Below are 19,913 nucleotides of genomic sequence, written 5' to 3'. Positions count from 1 at the left end.
AGCTGATATCCTGATAGGATCCCAAAATGATAACGAAATTATCCAGAAAAAGCCACGAAATGACCCCGACGCTATCGCGGACGGATCCCGAAAACCATCCAGAAACGCCCCGGAAGTGTTTCCAAAAGTTCCCGAAGTAGTCCCAAAAAAACCCGAAATGACAACGACACGATTCTAGACTTATCCAGATAACCACACAGAAATGATGCCTGAAGGGTACCAAATTGATCCCGAAATAGTCCCGAAAAAGTTCCGAAATTACCCTGACGGGCTCCCGGACGGATCTCAGAAACCATCCAGAAAATATCCAGGAAGGGTCCCTAAATTATCCCGACTAACTCCAGAAAAAGTTCCGAAATGGCTCCGAGGGGATCCACGATGGATCGCGAAAACCATACAGAAATGATTCCGGAAGGATTCCAAAATGATCCCGAAATAGTCCGGAAATGACCCAGATGGGATCCCGCACAGATCCAGAAATGATCCCGGAAGGGTCCAAAAACTATCCCGGAAAAGTAACAAAAAATCCCGAAATGGCTCCTACGGCATCCCGGACGGATCCAGAAATGATCTGGGAAGGGTCCCCAAATGATCCCAAAATGGTCCCGAAATGACCCTGATGGATCCGGCAAACCATCAAGAAATTATGCCGAAAGGGTCCCAAAATGATCCCGAAATAATACAGAAAAAGTCACGAAACGACCCCTAGAGGATCCCCAAATGATCCCGTATTAGCCCCGAAAAGGTCCCGAAATAACCCCGACGGGATCCCGGACAAATCCCGAAAACCATCCAGAAATGATGCCGAAAGGAATCCCAAATGATTCCGTAAAAGTCCCGCATTGATTCCGACGGGATCCCGAACGGATACCGAAAATCATCCAGAAGTGACGCCGGAAAGGTCCTCAAATGATCACCTAATAGTCCCGAAATGACCCTTAAGGGGTCATGGACGGATCCCATAAACCATCCAGAAATGATCCCGATATATTCCCGAAGAAGTCCCGAAATGACCCTGACGGGATCTCGAACGCACCCCTAAATGACCCTGACGGGATCCCGGACAGATCCCGAAATCCATCCAGAAATGATCTTGGGAGGGACCCCAAATGATCCCGAAAAAGTCCCGCAATGATTCCGAGGGGATCCTGATCGGATACCGATAACCATCCAGAAGTGATGCCGGAAAGGTCCTCAAATGATCACCTAATACCAAAATGACCCTGACGGCATCCCAGACTGATCCCAAAATCCATCCAGAAATGATCTTGGGAAGGTCCCAAAATTATCCCGAAATAGTCTCGGAAAAGTTCAGAAATTACACTGACGGGTTCCCGGACGAATCCTGAAAGCCATCTCTAAATGATCCCGAAAAAGTCCCGAAATGACCCTGACTGGACCCCGAAAGGATCCCGAAAACTATCCAGAAATGATGCCGGAAATGTCCTCAAATGATCACCTAATAGTTCCGAAAAGACCCTGACGGGATCCCGAACGGATCCCGACAACTATCTAGAAATGATGCCGAAAGGGCCCGCAAATGATCCCGTATTAGTCGAGAAAAAGTCACGAAACGAACCCGACGGGATGCCGGACGAATCCCAAAAACCAGCCAGAAATGATGCCGGAAGGGACACCAAATGATCCCGAAAAAGTCCCGCAATAATTCCGACGGGATCCTGAGCGGATAGCGAAAACCATCCAGAAGTGATGCCGAAAAGGTCCCCAAATGATCACCTAATAGTCCCAAAATGACCCTGACGGCATCCCGGACAGATCCCGAAATCCATCCAGAAATGATCTTGGGAGGGTCCCAAAATTATCCCGAAATAGTCAGGGAAAAGTCCAGAAATTACCCTGACGGATACCGGACGAATCCTGAAAACCAATCTTAAATGATGCCGAAAAAGTCCCGAAATGACCCTGATGGGACCCGGAAAGGATCCCGAAAACTAACCAGAAATGATGCTGGAAAGGTCCTCAAATGATCTCCCAATAGTTCCGAAAAGACCCTGGCGGGATCCCGAACGGATCCCGACAACTATCCAGAAATGATACCAAAAGGGCCCGCAAATGATCCCGTATTAGTCGAGAAAAAGTCCCGAAATGACCCCGACGGGATGCCGGACGAATCCCAAAAACCATCCAGAAATGATTTTGGAAGGGACCCCAATGATCCCGAAAAAGTCCCGCAATTATTCCGACGGGAATCTGAACGGATACCGAAAACCATCCGGAAGTGATGCCGGAACGGTCCTCAAATGCTCACCTAATAGTCCCAAGATGACCCTGAGGGCATCCCGGACAAATCCCGAAATCCATCCAGAAATGATCTTGGGAAGGTCCCAAAATGATCCCGAAATAGTCTCGGAAAAGTCCAGAAATTACCCTGACGGGTTCCCGGACGAATCCTGAAAGCCATCCTTAAATGATCCCGAAAAAGCCCCGAAATGACCTTGACGGGATCCCGAAAGGATTCCAAAAACTATCCAGAAATGATGCCGGAAAGGTCCTCAAATGATCCCCTAATAGTCTCGAAATGACCGTGACGGGATCCCGAACGGATCCCGACAACTATCCAGAAATTATGCCGAAAGGGTCCGCAAATGATCCCGTATTAGTCGAGAAAAAGTCCCGAAATGACCCCGACGGAATCCCGGACGAATCCCAAAAACCATCCAGAAATGATGTCGGTAGGTATCCCAAATGATCCCGAAATAATCCCGAAATGACCTCGTCGGCATCCCGGACGGATACCGAAAATTATCCAGAAATGATGCCGGAAAGGTCCACAAATGATCCCCTAATAGTCCCGAAATTACCCTGATGGGATCCCGGACGGATCCCGAAAACCATCCAGAAATGATGCCGGAAGAGCCCCCAAATGATCCCGAAAAAGTCCCCAAATGACCACGACGATATCCCGGACGGATCCCGAAAACCATCCAGAAATGATGCCGGAAGAGCCCCCAAATGATCCCGAAAAAGTCCCCAAATGACCCCAACGAGATCCCGCACGGATCCCGAAAACCATCCAGAAATGATGCCGGAAGAGCCCCCAAATGATCCCGAAAAAGTCCCCAAATGACCCCGACGATATCCCGGACGGATCCCGAAAACCATCCAGAAATGATGCCGGAAGAGCCCTCAAATGATCCCGAAAAAGTCCCCAAATGACCCCGACATACTCCAGAAAAGGTTCCGAAATGGCTCCGAGGGAATCAACGACGGATCGCGAAAACCATACAGAAATAATTCCGGAAGGATCCCAAAATGATCCCGAAATAGTCCGGAAATGACCCAGATGGGATCCCGCACAGATCCAGAAATGATCCCGGAAGGGTCCAAAAACTATCCCGGAAAAGTAACAAAAAATCCCGAAATGGCTCCTACGGCATCCCGGACGGATCCAGAAATGATCTCGGAAGGGTCCCCAAATGATCCCAAAATGGTCCCGAAATGACCCTGATGGATCCGGCAAACCATCAAGAAATTATGCCGGAAGGGTCCCCAAATGATCCCGAAATAAAACAGAAAAAGTCACGAAACGACCCCTAGAGGATCCCCAAATGATCCCGTATTAGCCCCAAAAAAGTCCCAAAATGACCCTGACGGGATCCCGAAAGGATTCCGAAAACAATACAGAAATGATGCCGGAAAGGTCCTCAAATGATCCCCTAATAGTCCCGAAATGACCTCGTCGGCATCCCGGACGGATCCCGAAAATTATCCAGAAATGATGCCGGAAAGGTTCCCAAGTGATCACCTAATTGTCCCGAAATTACCCTAATGGGATCCCGGACGGATCCCGAAAACCATCCAGAAATGATGCCGAAAGGGTTCCCAAATGATCCCCTATTAGTCGCGAAAAAGTCCCGAAATGACCCCGACGGGATCCCGGACGGATCCCGAAAACCATCCAGAAATGATGCCGAAAGGGTTCCCAAATGATCCCGTATTAGTCGCGAAAAAGTCCCGAAATGACCCCGACGGGATCCCGGACGGATCCCGAAAACCATCCAGAAATGATGCCGGATGAGCCCCAAAATGATCCCGAAAAAGTCCCCAAATGACCCCGACGAGATCCCGGACGGATCCCGAAAACCATCCAGAAATGATGCCGGAAGAGCCCCCAAATGATCCCGAAAAAGTCCCCAAATGACCCCGACGATATCCCGGACGGATCCCGAAAACCATCCAGAAATGATGCCGGAAGAGCCCTCAAATGATCCCGAAAAAGTCCCCATATGACCCCGACGAGATCCCGCACGGATCCCGAAAACCATCCAGAAATGATCCCGGAAGGGTCCCCAAATGATCGCGAAATAGTCCCGAAATGATTCCGGAATAGTCCCGAAAATGTTCCAAAATAACCCCGACGGGATCCCGGACGGATCCCGTAAACTATACAGAAATGATCCCGGAAGGGTCCCAAAATGATCCCGAAATAGTCCCGAAAAAGTCCCGAAATTACCCCGGCGTAATCCCGGACCGATCCCGAAAACCATCCAGAAATGATCCCGGAAGGGTCTCGATATGACCCTTACGGGATTACAAATAAGGTGAAGCTAATTATAAAACCATGTTAATAAGGCAGCAGGCGCATTGAAGCGAATAAAAAGTTAGATAGAAACATACAGGTAAAGCTAATAAAAGCGTGCTAATAAAAACAATTGATGGAGGGCGGATGGCGGGAGTAGAGGAGAGGACCACTGATCGTTCCTCCAAAATTGTCTAGATCTCGTTCTGTATGTACCAGATACCAAAAACTATTGATTTAGGAGAAAATTTAGATTGAGTTATAACAATTTATGGATTTTACACCAGAGGGGGAGATAAAGGGGGGCGGGCGGAGGGTGTCACTGCTTACTTTGTAAGCCCTCGACTTATTTGACCCCTTGAGTCTGTGATATTGGTGAAGGCCAGTATACGTAAAGTTATAATGTGTAAAAATTATGAAAAATAATTTATCGAAGGGTCGTGGGACCCCCACCCCTCTTTCCATGTTCGAAAAAAATTTCGCTAGTAGACTACTGTCTGTGTCCCAAATTTCATCAAAATCCGTGTAGCCATTCTGGCGTGATTCAGTCGCAAAGACGAAAAAATATAATAATTAAATTATAACTGTTCCTAGGGGGCGGGGACCACGCCCCTTTTGAAAAATATATAGCTAGTAGATCCTTCTAGACTATTGGCTATATGTGTGCAAAATTTCATCCAAATCGGTCCAGCCGTTCTTGCGTTATTGAGTCACAAAGACAAACGTCTGGACAAACATCCAAACATCCAAACATCCAAACATCCAAACATCCAAACATCTTAACATCCAAACTTTCCCATTTATAATATATATTAGATATACTTGCACAGTTAATTGGTGCTATTGAATTTAGAAAGATTCATATTTATACAATAAGTAAAAATTTCTAGATTTCAGCAAATGGCTACAACGTAAATATTTTAACACATTTGGCTTTTTCAACAGTAAATTTCCGTGTTATTTATTTATATACTTGCACAGTTAATTGGTGCTATTGAATTTAGAAAGATTCATATTTATACAATAAGTAAAAATTTCTAGATTTCAGCAAATGGCTACAACGTAAATATTTTGACACATTTGGCTTTTTCAACAGTAAATTTCCATGTTATTTATTTATATACTTGCACAGTTAATTGGTGCTATTGAATTTAGAAAGATTCATATTTATACAATAAGTAAAAATTTCTAGATTTCAGCAAATGGCTACAACGTAAATATTTTGACACATTTGGCTTTTTCAACAGTAAATTTCCATGTTATTTATTTATATACTTGCACAGTTAATTGGTGCTATTGAATTTAGAAAGATTCATATTTATACAATAAGTAAAAATTTCTAGATTTCAGCAAATGGCTACAACGTAAATATTTTGACACATTTGGCTTTTTCAACAGTAAATTTCCATGTTATTTATTTATATACTTGCACAGTTAATTGGTGCTATTGAATTTAGAAAGATTCATATTTATACAATAAGTAAAAATTTCTAGATTTCAGCAAATGGCTACAACGTAAATATTTTAACACATTTGGCTTTTTCAACAGTAAATTTCCGTGTTATTTATTTATATACTTGCACAGTTAATTGGTGCTATTGAATTTAGAAAGATTCATATTTATACAATAAGTAAAAATTTCTAGATTTCAGCAAATGGCTACAACGTAAATATTTTAACACATTTGGCTTTTTCAACAGTAAATTTCCATGTTATTTATTTATATACTTGCACAGTTAATTGGTGCTATTGAATTTAGAAAGATTCATATTTATACAATAAGTAAAAATTTCTAGATTTCAGCAAATGGCTACAACGTAAATATTTTAACACATTTGGCTTTTTCAACAGTAAATTTCCATGTTATTTATTTATATACTTGCACAGTTAATTGGTGCTATTGAATTTAGAAAGATTGATATTTATACAATAAGTAAAAATTTCTAAATTTCAGCAAATGGCTACAACGTAAATATTTTAACACATTTGGCTTTTTCAACAGTAAATTTCCGTGTTATTTATTTATATACTTGCACAGTTAATTGGTGCTATTGAATTTAGAAAGATTCATATTTATACAATAAGTAAAAATTTCTAGATTTCAGCAAATGGCTACAACGTAAATATTTTAACACATTTGGCTTTTTCAACAGTAAATTTCCGTGTTATTTATTTATATACTTGCACAGTTAATTGGTGCTATTGAATTTAGAAAGATTCATATTTATACAATAAGTAAAAATTTCTAGATTTCAGCAAATGGCTACAACGTAAATATTTTAACACATTTGGCTTTTTCAACTGTAAATTTCCGTGTTATTTATTTATATACTTGCACAGTTAATTGGTGCTATTGAATTTAGAAAGATTCATATTTATACAATAAGTAAAAATTTCTAGATTTCAGCAAATGGCTACAACGTAAATATTTTAACACATTTGGCTTTTTCAACAGTAAATTTCCATGTTATTTATTTATATACTTGCACAGTTAATTGGTGCTATTGAATTTAGAAAGATTGATATTTATACAATAAGTAAAAATTTCTAAATTTCAGCAAATGGCTACAACGTAAATATTTTAACACATTTGGCTTTTTCAACTGTAAATTTCCGTGTTATTTATTTATATACTTGCACAGTTAATTGGTGCTATTGAATTTAGAAAGATTCATATTTATACAATAAGTAAAAATTTCTAGATTTCAGCAAATGGCTACAACGTAAATATTTTAACACATTTGGCTTTTTCAACAGTAAATTTCCATGTTATTTATTTATATACTTGCACAGTTAATTGGTGCTATTGAATTTAGAAAGATTGATATTTATACAATAAGTAAAAATTTCTAAATTTCAGCAAATGGCTACAACGTAAATATTTTGACACATTTGGCTTTTTCAACAGTAAATTTCCATGTTATTTATTTATATACTTGCACAGTTAATTGGTGCTATTGAATTTAGAAAGATTCATATTTATACAATAAGTAAAAATTTCTAGATTTCAGCAAATGGCTACAACGTAAATATTTTGACACATTTGGCTTTTTCAACAGTAAATTTCCATGTTATTTATTTATATACTTGCACAGTTAATTGTTGCTATTGAATTTAGAAAGATTCATATTTATACAATAAGTAAAAATTTCTAGATTTCAGCAAATGGCTACAACGTAAATATTTTAACACATTTGGCTTTTTCAACAGTAAATTTCCATGTTATTTATTTATATACTTGCACAGTTAATTGGTGCTATTGAATTTAGAAAGATTCATATTTATACAATAAGTAAAAATTTCTAGATTTCAGCAAATGGGTACAACGTAAATATTTTAACACATTTGGCTTTTTCAACAGTAAATTTCCATGTTATTTATTTATATACTTGCACAGTTAATTGGTGCTATTGAATTTAGAAAGATTCATATTTATACAATAAGTAAAAATTTCTAGATTTCAGCAAATGGGTACAACGTAAATATTTTAACACATTTGGCTTTTTCAACAGTAAATTTCCATGTTATTTATTTATATACTTGCACAGTTAATTGGTGCTATTGAATTTAGAAAGATTGATATTTATACAATAAGTAGAAACTTCTAGATTTCAAGAAATGGGTACAACGTAAATATTTTGACACATTTGGCTTTTTCAACAGTAAATTTCCATGTTATTTATTTATATACTTGCACAGTTAATTGGTGCTATTGAATTTAGAAAGATTGATATTTATACAATAAGTAGAAACTTCTAGATTTCAGGAAATGGGTACAACGTAAATATTTTGACACATTTGGCTTTTTCAACAGTAAATTTCCATGTTATTTATTTATATACTTGCACAGTTAATTGGTGCTATTGAATTTAGAAAGATTGATATTTATACAATAAGTAGAAACTTCTAGATTTCAAGAAATGGGTACAACGTAAATATTTTGACACATTTGGCTTTTTCAACAGTAAATTTCCATGTTATTTATTTATATACTTGCACAGTTAATTGGTGCTATTGAATTTAGAAAGATTGATATTTATACAATAAGTAGAAACTTCTAGATTTCAGGAAATGGGTACAACGTAAATATTTTGACACATTTGGCTTTTTCAACAGTAAATTTCCATGTTATTTATTTATATACTTGCACAGTTAATTGGTGCTATTGAATTTAGAAAGATTGATATTTATACAATAAGTAGAAACTTCTAGATTTCAAGAAATGGGTACAACGTAAATATTTTGACACATTTGGCTTTTTCAACAGTAAATTTCCATGTTATTTATTTATATACTTGCACAGTTAATTGGTGCTATTGAATTTAGAAAGATTGATATTTATACAATAAGTAGAAACTTCTAGATTTCAGGAAATGGGTACAACGTAAATATTTTGACACATTTGGCTTTTTCAACAGTAAATTTCCATGTTATTTATTTATATACTTGCACAGTTAATTGGTGCTATTGAATTTAGAAAGATTGATATTTATACAATAAGTAGAAACTTCTAGATTTCAGGAAATGGGTACAACGTAAATATTTTGACACATTTGGCTTTTTCAACAGTAAATTTCCATGTTATTTATTTATATACTTGCACAGTTAATTGGTGCTATTGAATTTAGAAAGATTGATATTTATACAATAAGTAGAAACTTCTAGATTTCAGGAAATGGGTACAACGTAAATATTTTGACACATTTGGCTTTTTCAACAGTAAATTTCCATGTTATTTATTTATATACTTGCACAGTTAATTGGTGCTATTGAATTTAGAAAGATTGATATTTATACAATAAGTAGAAACTTCTAGATTTCAAGAAATGGGTACAACGTAAATATTTTGACACATTTGGCTTTTTCAACAGTAAATTTCCATGTTATTTATTTATATACTTGCACAGTTAATTGGTGCTATTGAATTTAGAAAGATTGATATTTATACAATAAGTAGAAACTTCTAGATTTCAGGAAATGGGTACAACGTAAATATTTTGACACATTTGGCTTTTTCAACAGTAAATTTCCATGTTATTTATTTATATACTTGCACAGTTAATTGGTGCTATTGAATTTAGAAAGATTGATATTTATACAATAAGTAGAAACTTCTAGATTTCAGGAAATGGGTACAACGTAAATATTTTGACACATTTGGCTTTTTCAACAGTAAATTTCCATGTTATTTATTTATATACTTGCACAGTTAATTGGTGCTATTGAATTTAGAAAGATTGATATTTATACAATAAGTAGAAACTTCTAGATTTCAGGAAATGGGTACAACGTAAATATTTTGACACATTTGGCTTTTTCAACAGTAAATTTCCATGTTATTTATTTATATACTTGCACAGTTAATTGGTGCTATTGAATTTAGAAAGATTGATATTTATACAATAAGTAAAAATTTCTAGATTTCAGAAAATGGCTACAACGTAAATATTTCAACACATTTGGCTTTTTCAACAGTAAATTTCCATGTGATTTATTTATATACTTGCACAGTTAATTGGTGCTATTGAATTTAGAAAGATTGATATTTATACAATAAGTAGAAACTTCTAGATTTCAAGAAATGGGTACAACGTAAATATTTTGACACATTTGGCTTTTTCAACAGTAAATTTCCATGTGATTTATTTATATACTTGCACAGTTAATTGGTGCTATTGAATTTAGAAAGATTGATATTTATACAATAAGTAGAAACTTCTAGATTTCAAGAAATGGGTACAACGTAAATATTTTGACACATTTGGCTTTTTCAACAGTAAATTTCCATGTTATTTATTTATATACTTGCACAGTTAATTGGTGCTATTGAATTTAGAAAGATTGATATTTATACAATAAGTAGAAACTTCTAGATTTCAGGAAATGGGTACAACGTAAATATTTTGACACATTTGGCTTTTTCAACAGTAAATTTCCATGTTATTTATTTATATACTTGCACAGTTAATTGGTGCTATTGAATTTAGAAAGATTGATATTTATACAATAAGTAGAAACTTCTAGATTTCAGCAAATGGCTACAACGTAAATATTTTGACACATTTGGCTTTTTCAACAGTAAATTTCCATGTTATTTATTTATATACTTGCACAGTTAATTGGTGCTATTGAATTTAGAAAGATTGATATTTATACAATAAGTAGAAACTTCTAGATTTCAGCAAATGGCTACAACGTAAATATTTTGACACATTTGGCTTTTTCAACAGTAAATTTCCATGTTATTTATTTATATACTTGCACAGTTAATTGGTGCTATTGAATTTAGAAAGATTGATATTTATACAATAAGTAGAAACTTCTAGATTTCAGGAAATGGGTACAACGTAAATATTTTGACACATTTGGCTTTTTCAACAGTAAATTTCCATGTTATTTATTTATATACTTGCACAGTTAATTGGTGCTATTGAATTTAGAAAGATTGATATTTATACAATAAGTAGAAACTTCTAGATTTCAGCAAATGGCTACAACGTAAATATTTTGACACATTTGGCTTTTTCAACAGTAAATTTCCATGTTATTTATTTATATACTTGCACAGTTAATTGGTGCTATTGAATTTAGAAAGATTGATATTTATACAATAAGTAGAAACTTCTAGATTTCAGCAAATGGCTACAACGTAAATATTTTGACACATTTGGCTTTTTCAACAGTAAATTTCCATGTTATTTATTTATATACTTGCACAGTTAATTGGTGCTATTGAATTTAGAAAGATTGATATTTATACAATAAGTAGAAACTTCTAGATTTCAGGAAATGGGTACAACGTAAATATTTTGACACATTTGGCTTTTTCAACAGTAAATTTCCATGTTATTTATTTATATACTTGCACAGTTAATTGGTGCTATTGAATTTAGAAAGATTGATATTTATACAATAAGTAGAAACTTCTAGATTTCAGCAAATGGCTACAACGTAAATATTTTGACACATTTGGCTTTTTCAACAGTAAATTTCCATGTTATTTATTTATATACTTGCACAGTTAATTGGTGCTATTGAATTTAGAAAGATTGATATTTATACAATAAGTAGAAACTTCTAGATTTCAGGAAATGGGTACAACGTAAATATTTTGACATATTTGGCTTTTTCAACAGTAAATTTCCATGTTATTTATTTATATACTTGCACAGTTAATTGGTGCTATTGAATTTAGAAAGATTGATATTTATACAATAAGTAGAAACTTCTAGATTTCAGGAAATGGGTACAACGTAAATATTTTGACACATTTGGCTTTTTCAACAGTAAATTTCCATGTTATTTATTTATATACTTGCACAGTTAATTGGTGCTATTGAATTTAGAAAGATTCATATTTATACAATAAGTAAAAATTTCTAGATTTCAGAAAATGGCTACAACGTAAATATTTTGACACATTTGGCTTTTTCAACAGTAAATTTCCATGTTATTTATTTATATACTTGCACAGTTAATTGGTGCTATTGAATTTAGAAAGATTGATATTTATACAATAAGTAGAAACTTCTAGATTTCAGCAAATGGCTACAACGTAAATATTTTGACACATTTGGCTTTTTCAACAGTAAATTTCCATGTTATTTATTTATATACTTGCACAGTTAATTGGTGCTATTGAATTTAGAAAGATTGATATTTATACAATAAGTAGAAACTTCTAGATTTCAGGAAATGGGTACAACGTAAATATTTTGACACATTTGGCTTTTTCAACAGTAAATTTCCATGTTATTTATTTATATACTTGCACAGTTAATTGGTGCTATTGAATTTAGAAAGATTGATATTTATACAATAAGTAGAAACTTCTAGATTTCAGGAAATGGGTACAACGTAAATATTTTGACACATTTGGCTTTTTCAACAGTAAATTTCCATGTTATTTATTTATATACTTGCACAGTTAATTGGTGCTATTGAATTTAGAAAGATTGATATTTATACAATAAGTAGAAACTTCTAGATTTCAGGAAATGGGTACAACGTAAATATTTTGACACATTTGGCTTTTTCAACAGTAAATTTCCATGTTATTTATTTATATACTTGCACAGTTAATTGGTGCTATTGAATTTAGAAAGATTCATATTTATACAATAAGTAAAAATTTCTAGATTTCAGCAAATGGCTACAACGTAAATATTTTGACACATTTGGCTTTTTCAACAGTAAATTTCCATGTTATTTATTTATATACTTGCACAGTTAATTGGTGCTATTGAATTTAGAAAGATTGATATTTATACAATAAGTAGAAACTTCTAGATTTCAGGAAATGGGTACAACGTAAATATTTTGACACATTTGGCTTTTTCAACAGTAAATTTCCATGTTATTTATTTATATACTTGCACAGTTAATTGGTGCTATTGAATTTAGAAAGATTGATATTTATACAATAAGTAGAAACTTCTAGATTTCAGCAAATGGCTACAACGTAAATATTTTGACACATTTGGCTTTTTCAACAGTAAATTTCCATGTTATTTATTTATATACTTGCACAGTTAATTGGTGCTATTGAATTTAGAAAGATTGATATTTATACAATAAGTAGAAACTTCTAGATTTCAGGAAATGGGTACAACGTAAATATTTTGACACATTTGGCTTTTTCAACAGTAAATTTCCATGTTATTTATTTATATACTTGCACAGTTAATTGGTGCTATTGAATTTAGAAAGATTGATATTTATACAATAAGTAGAAACTTCTAGATTTCAGCAAATGGCTACAACGTAAATATTTTGACACATTTGGCTTTTTCAACAGTAAATTTCCATGTTATTTATTTATATACTTGCACAGTTAATTGGTGCTATTGAATTTAGAAAGATTGATATTTATACAATAAGTAGAAACTTCTAGATTTCAGGAAATGGGTACAACGTAAATATTTTGACACATTTGGCTTTTTCAACAGTAAATTTCCATGTTATTTATTTATATACTTGCACAGTTAATTGGTGCTATTGAATTTAGAAAGATTCATATTTATACAATAAGTAGAAACTTTCTAGATTTCAGCAAATGGCTACAACGTAAATATTTTGACACATTTGGCTTTTTCAACAGTAAATTTCCATGTTATTTATTTATATACTTGCACAGTTAATTGGTGCTATTGAATTTAGAAAGATTGATATTTATACAATAAGTAGAAACTTCTAGATTTCAGGAAATGGGTACAACGTAAATATTTTGACACATTTGGCTTTTTCAACAGTAAATTTCCATGTTATTTATTTATATACTTGCACAGTTAATTGGTGCTATTGAATTTAGAAAGATTGATATTTATACAATAAGTAGAAACTTCTAGATTTCAGCAAATGGCTACAACGTAAATATTTTGACACATTTGGCTTTTTCAACAGTAAATTTCCATGTTAATTTATTTATATACTTGCACAGTTAATTGGTGCTATTGAATTTAGAAAGATTGATATTTATACAATAAGTAGAAACTTCTAGATTTCAGGAAATGGGTACAACGTAAATATTTTGACACATTTGGCTTTTTCAACAGTAAATTTCCATGTTATTTATTTATATACTTGCACAGTTAATTGGTGCTATTGAATTTAGAAAGATTGATATTTATACAATAAGTAGAAACTTCTAGATTTCAGCAAATGGCTACAACGTAAATATTTTGACACATTTGGCTTTTTCAACAGTAAATTTCCATGTTATTTATTTATATACTTGCACAGTTAATTGGTGCTATTGAATTTAGAAAGATTGATATTTATACAATAAGTAGAAACTTCTAGATTTCAGCAAATGGCTACAACGTAAATATTTTGACACATTTGGCTTTTTCAACAGTAAATTTCCATGTTATTTATTTATATACTTGCACAGTTAATTGGTGCTATTGAATTTAGAAAGATTGATATTTATACAATAAGTAGAAACTTCTAGATTTCAGGAAATGGGTACAACGTAAATATTTTGACACATTTGGCTTTTTCAACAGTAAATTTCCATGTTATTTATTTATATACTTGCACAGTTAATTGGTGCTATTGAATTTAGAAAGATTGATATTTATACAATAAGTAGAAACTTCTAGATTTCAGGAAATGGGTACAACGTAAATATTTTGACACATTTGGCTTTTTCAACAGTAAATTTCCATGTTATTTATTTATATACTTGCACAGTTAATTGGTGCTATTGAATTTAGAAAGATTCATATTTATACAATAAGTAGAAACTTCTAGATTTCAGCAAATGGCTACAACGTAAATATTTTGACACATTTGGCTTTTTCAACAGTAAATTTCCATGTTATTTATTTATATACTTGCACAGTTAATTGGTGCTATTGAATTTAGAAAGATTCATATTTATACAATAAGTAGAAACTTCTAGATTTCAGCAAATGGCTACAACGTAAATATTTTGACACATTTGGCTTTTTCAACAGTAAATTTCCATGTTATTTATTTATATACTTGCACAGTTAATTGGTGCTATTGAATTTAGAAAGATTCATATTTATACAATAAGTAGAAACTTCTAGATTTCAGGAAATGGGTACAACGTAAATATTTTGACACATTTGGCTTTTTCAACAGTAAATTTCCATGTTATTTATTTATATACTTGCACAGTTAATTGGTGCTATTGAATTTAGAAAGATTGATATTTATACAATAAGTAGAAACTTCTAGATTTCAGGAAATGGGTACAACGTAAATATTTTGACACATTTGGCTTTTTCAACAGTAAATTTCCATGTTATTTATTTATATACTTGCACAGTTAATTGGTGCTATTGAATTTAGAAAGATTCATATTTATACAATAAGTAGAAACTTCTAGATTTCAGCAAATGGCTACAACGTAAATATTTTGACACATTTGGCTTTTTCAACAGTAAATTTCCATGTTATTTATTTATATACTTGCACAGTTAATTGGTGCTATTGAATTTAGAAAGATTCATATTTATACAATAAGTAGAAACTTCTAGATTTCAGGAAATGGGTACAACGTAAATATTTTGACACATTTGGCTTTTTCAACAGTAAATTTCCATGTTATTTATTTATATACTTGCACAGTTAATTGGTGCTATTGAATTTAGAAAGATTCATATTTATACAATAAGTAGAAACTTCTAGATTTCAGGAAATGGGTACAACGTAAATATTTTGACACATTTGGCTTTTTCAACAGTAAATTTCCATGTTATTTATTTATATACTTGCACAGTTAATTGGTGCTATTGAATTTAGAAAGATTGATATTTATACAATAAGTAGAAACTTCTAGATTTCAGCAAATGGCTACAACGTAAATATTTTGACACATTTGGCTTTTTCAACAGTAAATTTCCATGTTATTTATTTATATACTTGCACAGTTAATTGGTGCTATTGAATTTAGAAAGATTGATATTTATACAATAAGTAGAAACTTCTAGATTTCAGGAAATGGGTACAACGTAAATATTTTGACACATTTGGCTTTTTCAACAGTAAATTTCCATGTTATTTATTTATATACTTGCACAGTTAATTGGTGCTATTGAATTTAGAAAGATTGATATTTATACAATAAGTAGAAACTTCTAGATTTCAGCAAATGGCTACAACGTAAATATTTTGACACATTTGGCTTTTTCAACAGTAAATTTCCATGTTATTTATTTATATACTTGCACAGTTAATTGGTGCTATTGAATTTAGAAAGATTGATATTTATACAATAAGTAGAAACTTCTAGATTTCAGGAAATGGGTACAACGTAAATATTTTGACACATTTGGCTTTTTCAACAGTAAATTTCCATGTTATTTATTTATATACTTGCACAGTTAATTGGTGCTATTGAATTTAGAAAGATTGATATTTATACAATAAGTAGAAACTTCTAGATTTCAGCAAATGGCTACAACGTAAATATTTTGACACATTTGGCTTTTTCAACAGTAAATTTCCATGTTATTTATTTATATACTTGCACAGTTAATTGGTGCTATTGAATTTAGAAAGATTGATATTTATACAATAAGTAGAAACTTCTAGATTTCAGGAAATGGTACAACGTAAATATTTTGACACATTTGGCTTTTTCAACAGTAAATTTCCATGTTATTTATTTATATACTTGCACAGTTAATTGGTGCTATTGAATTTAGAAAGATTGATATTTATACAATAAGTAGAAACTTCTAGATTTCAGCAAATGGCTACAACGTAAATATTTTGACACATTTGGCTTTTTCAACAGTAAATTTCCATGTTATTTATTTATATACTTGCACAGTTAATTGGTGCTATTGAATTTAGAAAGATTGATATTTATACAATAAGTAGAAACTTCTAGATTTCAGCAAATGGCTACAACGTAAATATTTTGACACATTTGGCTTTTTCAACAGTAAATTTCCATGTTATTTATTTATATACTTGCACAGTTAATTGGTGCTATTGAATTTAGAAAGATTGATATTTATACAATAAGTAGAAACTTCTAGATTTCAGGAAATGGGTACAACGTAAATATTTTGACACATTTGGCTTTTTCAACAGTAAATTTCCATGTTATTTATTTATATACTTGCACAGTTAATTGGTGCTATTGAATTTAGAAAGATTGATATTTATACAATAAGTAGAAACTTCTAGATTTCAGCAAATGGCTACAACGTAAATATTTTGACACATTTGGCTTTTTCAACAGTAAATTTCCATGTTATTTATTTATATACTTGCACAGTTAATTGGTGCTATTGAATTTAGAAAGATTGATATTTATACAATAAGTAGAAACTTCTAGATTTCAGGAAATGGGTACAACGTAAATATTTTGACACATTTGGCTTTTTCAACAGTAAATTTCCATGTTATTTATTTATATACTTGCACAGTTAATTGGTGCTATTGAATTTAGAAAGATTGATATTTATACAATAAGTAGAAACTTCTAGATTTCAGCAAATGGCTACAACGTAAATATTTTGACACATTTGGCTTTTTCAACAGTAAATTTCCATGTTATTTATTTATATACTTGCACAGTTAATTGGTGCTATTGAATTTAGAAAGATTGATATTTATACAATAAGTAGAAACTTCTAGATTTCAGGAAATGGGTACAACGTAAATATTTTGACACATTTGGCTTTTTCAACAGTAAATTTCCATGTTATTTATTTATATACTTGCACAGTTAATTGGTGCTATTGAATTTAGAAAGATTGATATTTATACAATAAGTAGAAACTTCTAGATTTCAGCAAATGGCTACAACGTAAATATTTTGACACATTTGGCTTTTTCAACAGTAAATTTCCATGTTATTTATTTATATACTTGCACAGTTAATTGGTGCTATTGAATTTAGAAAGATTGATATTTATACAATAAGTAGAAACTTCTAGATTTCAGGAAATGGGTACAACGTAAATATTTTGACACATTTGGCTTTTTCAACAGTAAATTTCCATGTTATTTATTTATATACTTGCACAGTTAATTGGTGCTATTGAATTTAGAAAGATTGATATTTATACAATAAGTAGAAACTTCTAGATTTCAGGCAAATGGCTACAACGTAAATATTTTGACACATTTGGCTTTTTCAACAGTAAATTTCCATGTTATTTATTTATATACTTGCACAGTTAATTGGTGCTATTGAATTTAGAAAGATTGATATTTATACAATAAGTAGAAACTTCTAGATTTCAGCAAATGGCTACAACGTAAATATTTTGACACATTTGGCTTTTTCAACAGTAAATTTCCATGTTATTTATTTATATACTTGCACAGTTAATTGGTGCTATTGAATTTAGAAAGATTGATATTTATACAATAAGTAGAAACTTCTAGATTTCAGGAAATGGGTACAACGTAAATATTTTGACACATTTGGCTTTTTCAACAGTAAATTTCCATGTTATTTATTTATATACTTGCACAGTTAATTGGTGCTATTGAATTTAGAAAGATTGATATTTATACAATAAGTAGAAACTTCTAGATTTCAGCAAATGGCTACAACGTAAATATTTTGACACATTTGGCTTTTTCAACAGTAAATTTCCATGTTATTTATTTATATACTTGCACAGTTAATTGGTGCTATTGAATTTAGAAAGATTGATATTTATACAATAAGTAGAAACTTCTAGATTTCAGGAAATGGGTACAACGTAAATATTTTGACACATTTGGCTTTTTCAACAGTAAATTTCCATGTTATTTATTTATATACTTGCACAGTTAATTGGTGCTATTGAATTTAGAAAGATTGATATTTATACAATAAGTAGAAACTTCTAGATTTCAGCAAATGGCTACAACGTAAATATTTTGACACATTTGGCTTTTTCAACAGTAAATTTCCATGTTATTTATTTATATACTTGCACAGTTAATTGGTGCTATTGAATTTAGAAAGATTGATATTTATACAATAAGTAGAAACTTCTAGATTTCAGGAAATGGGTACAACGTAAATATTTTGACACATTTGGCTTTTTCAACAGTAAATTTCCATGTTATTTATTTATATACTTGCACAGTTAATTGGTGCTATTGAATTTAGAAAGATTGATATTTATACAATAAGTAGAAACTTCTAGATTTCAGCAAATGGCTACAACGTAAATATTTTGACACATTTGGCTTTTTCAACAGTAAATTTCCATGTTATTTATTTATATACTTGCACAGTTAATTGGTGCTATTGAATTTAGAAAGATTGCATATTTATACAATAAGTAGAAACTTCTAGATTTCAGCAAATGGGCTACAACGTAAATATTTTGACACATTTGGCTTTTTCAACAGTAAATTTCCATGTTATTTATTTATATACTTGCACAGTTAATTGGTGCTATTGAATTTAGAAAGATTCATATTTATACAATAAGTAGAAACTTCTAGATTTCAGCAAATGGCTACAACGTAAATATTTTGACACATTTGGCTTTTTCAACAGTAAATTTCCATGTTATTTATTTATATACTTGCACAGTTAATTGGTGCTATTGAATTTAGAAAGATTCATATTTATACAATAAGTAAAAATTTCTAGATTTCAGCAAATGGCTACAACGTAAATATTTTGACACATTTGGCTTTTTCAACAGTAAATTTCCATGTTATTTATTTATATACTTGCACAGTTAATTGGTGCTATTGAATTTAGAAAGATTCATATTTATACAATAAGTAAAAATTTCTAGATTTCAGCAAATGGCTACAACGTAAATATTTTGACACATTTGGCTTTTTCAACAGTAAATTTCCATGTTATTTATTTATATACTTGCACAGTAATTGGTGCTATTGAATTTAGAAAGATTCATATTTATACAAT

Source organism: Eurosta solidaginis, chromosome 2, assembly GCF_040869045.1.
Source record: "Eurosta solidaginis isolate ZX-2024a chromosome 2, ASM4086904v1, whole genome shotgun sequence".
NCBI classification, from domain to species: Eukaryota; Metazoa; Arthropoda; class Insecta; order Diptera; family Tephritidae; genus Eurosta; species Eurosta solidaginis.
The sequence above is the reverse complement of the archived record's forward strand: the minus strand, read 5'-3'. Positions refer to the sequence as shown.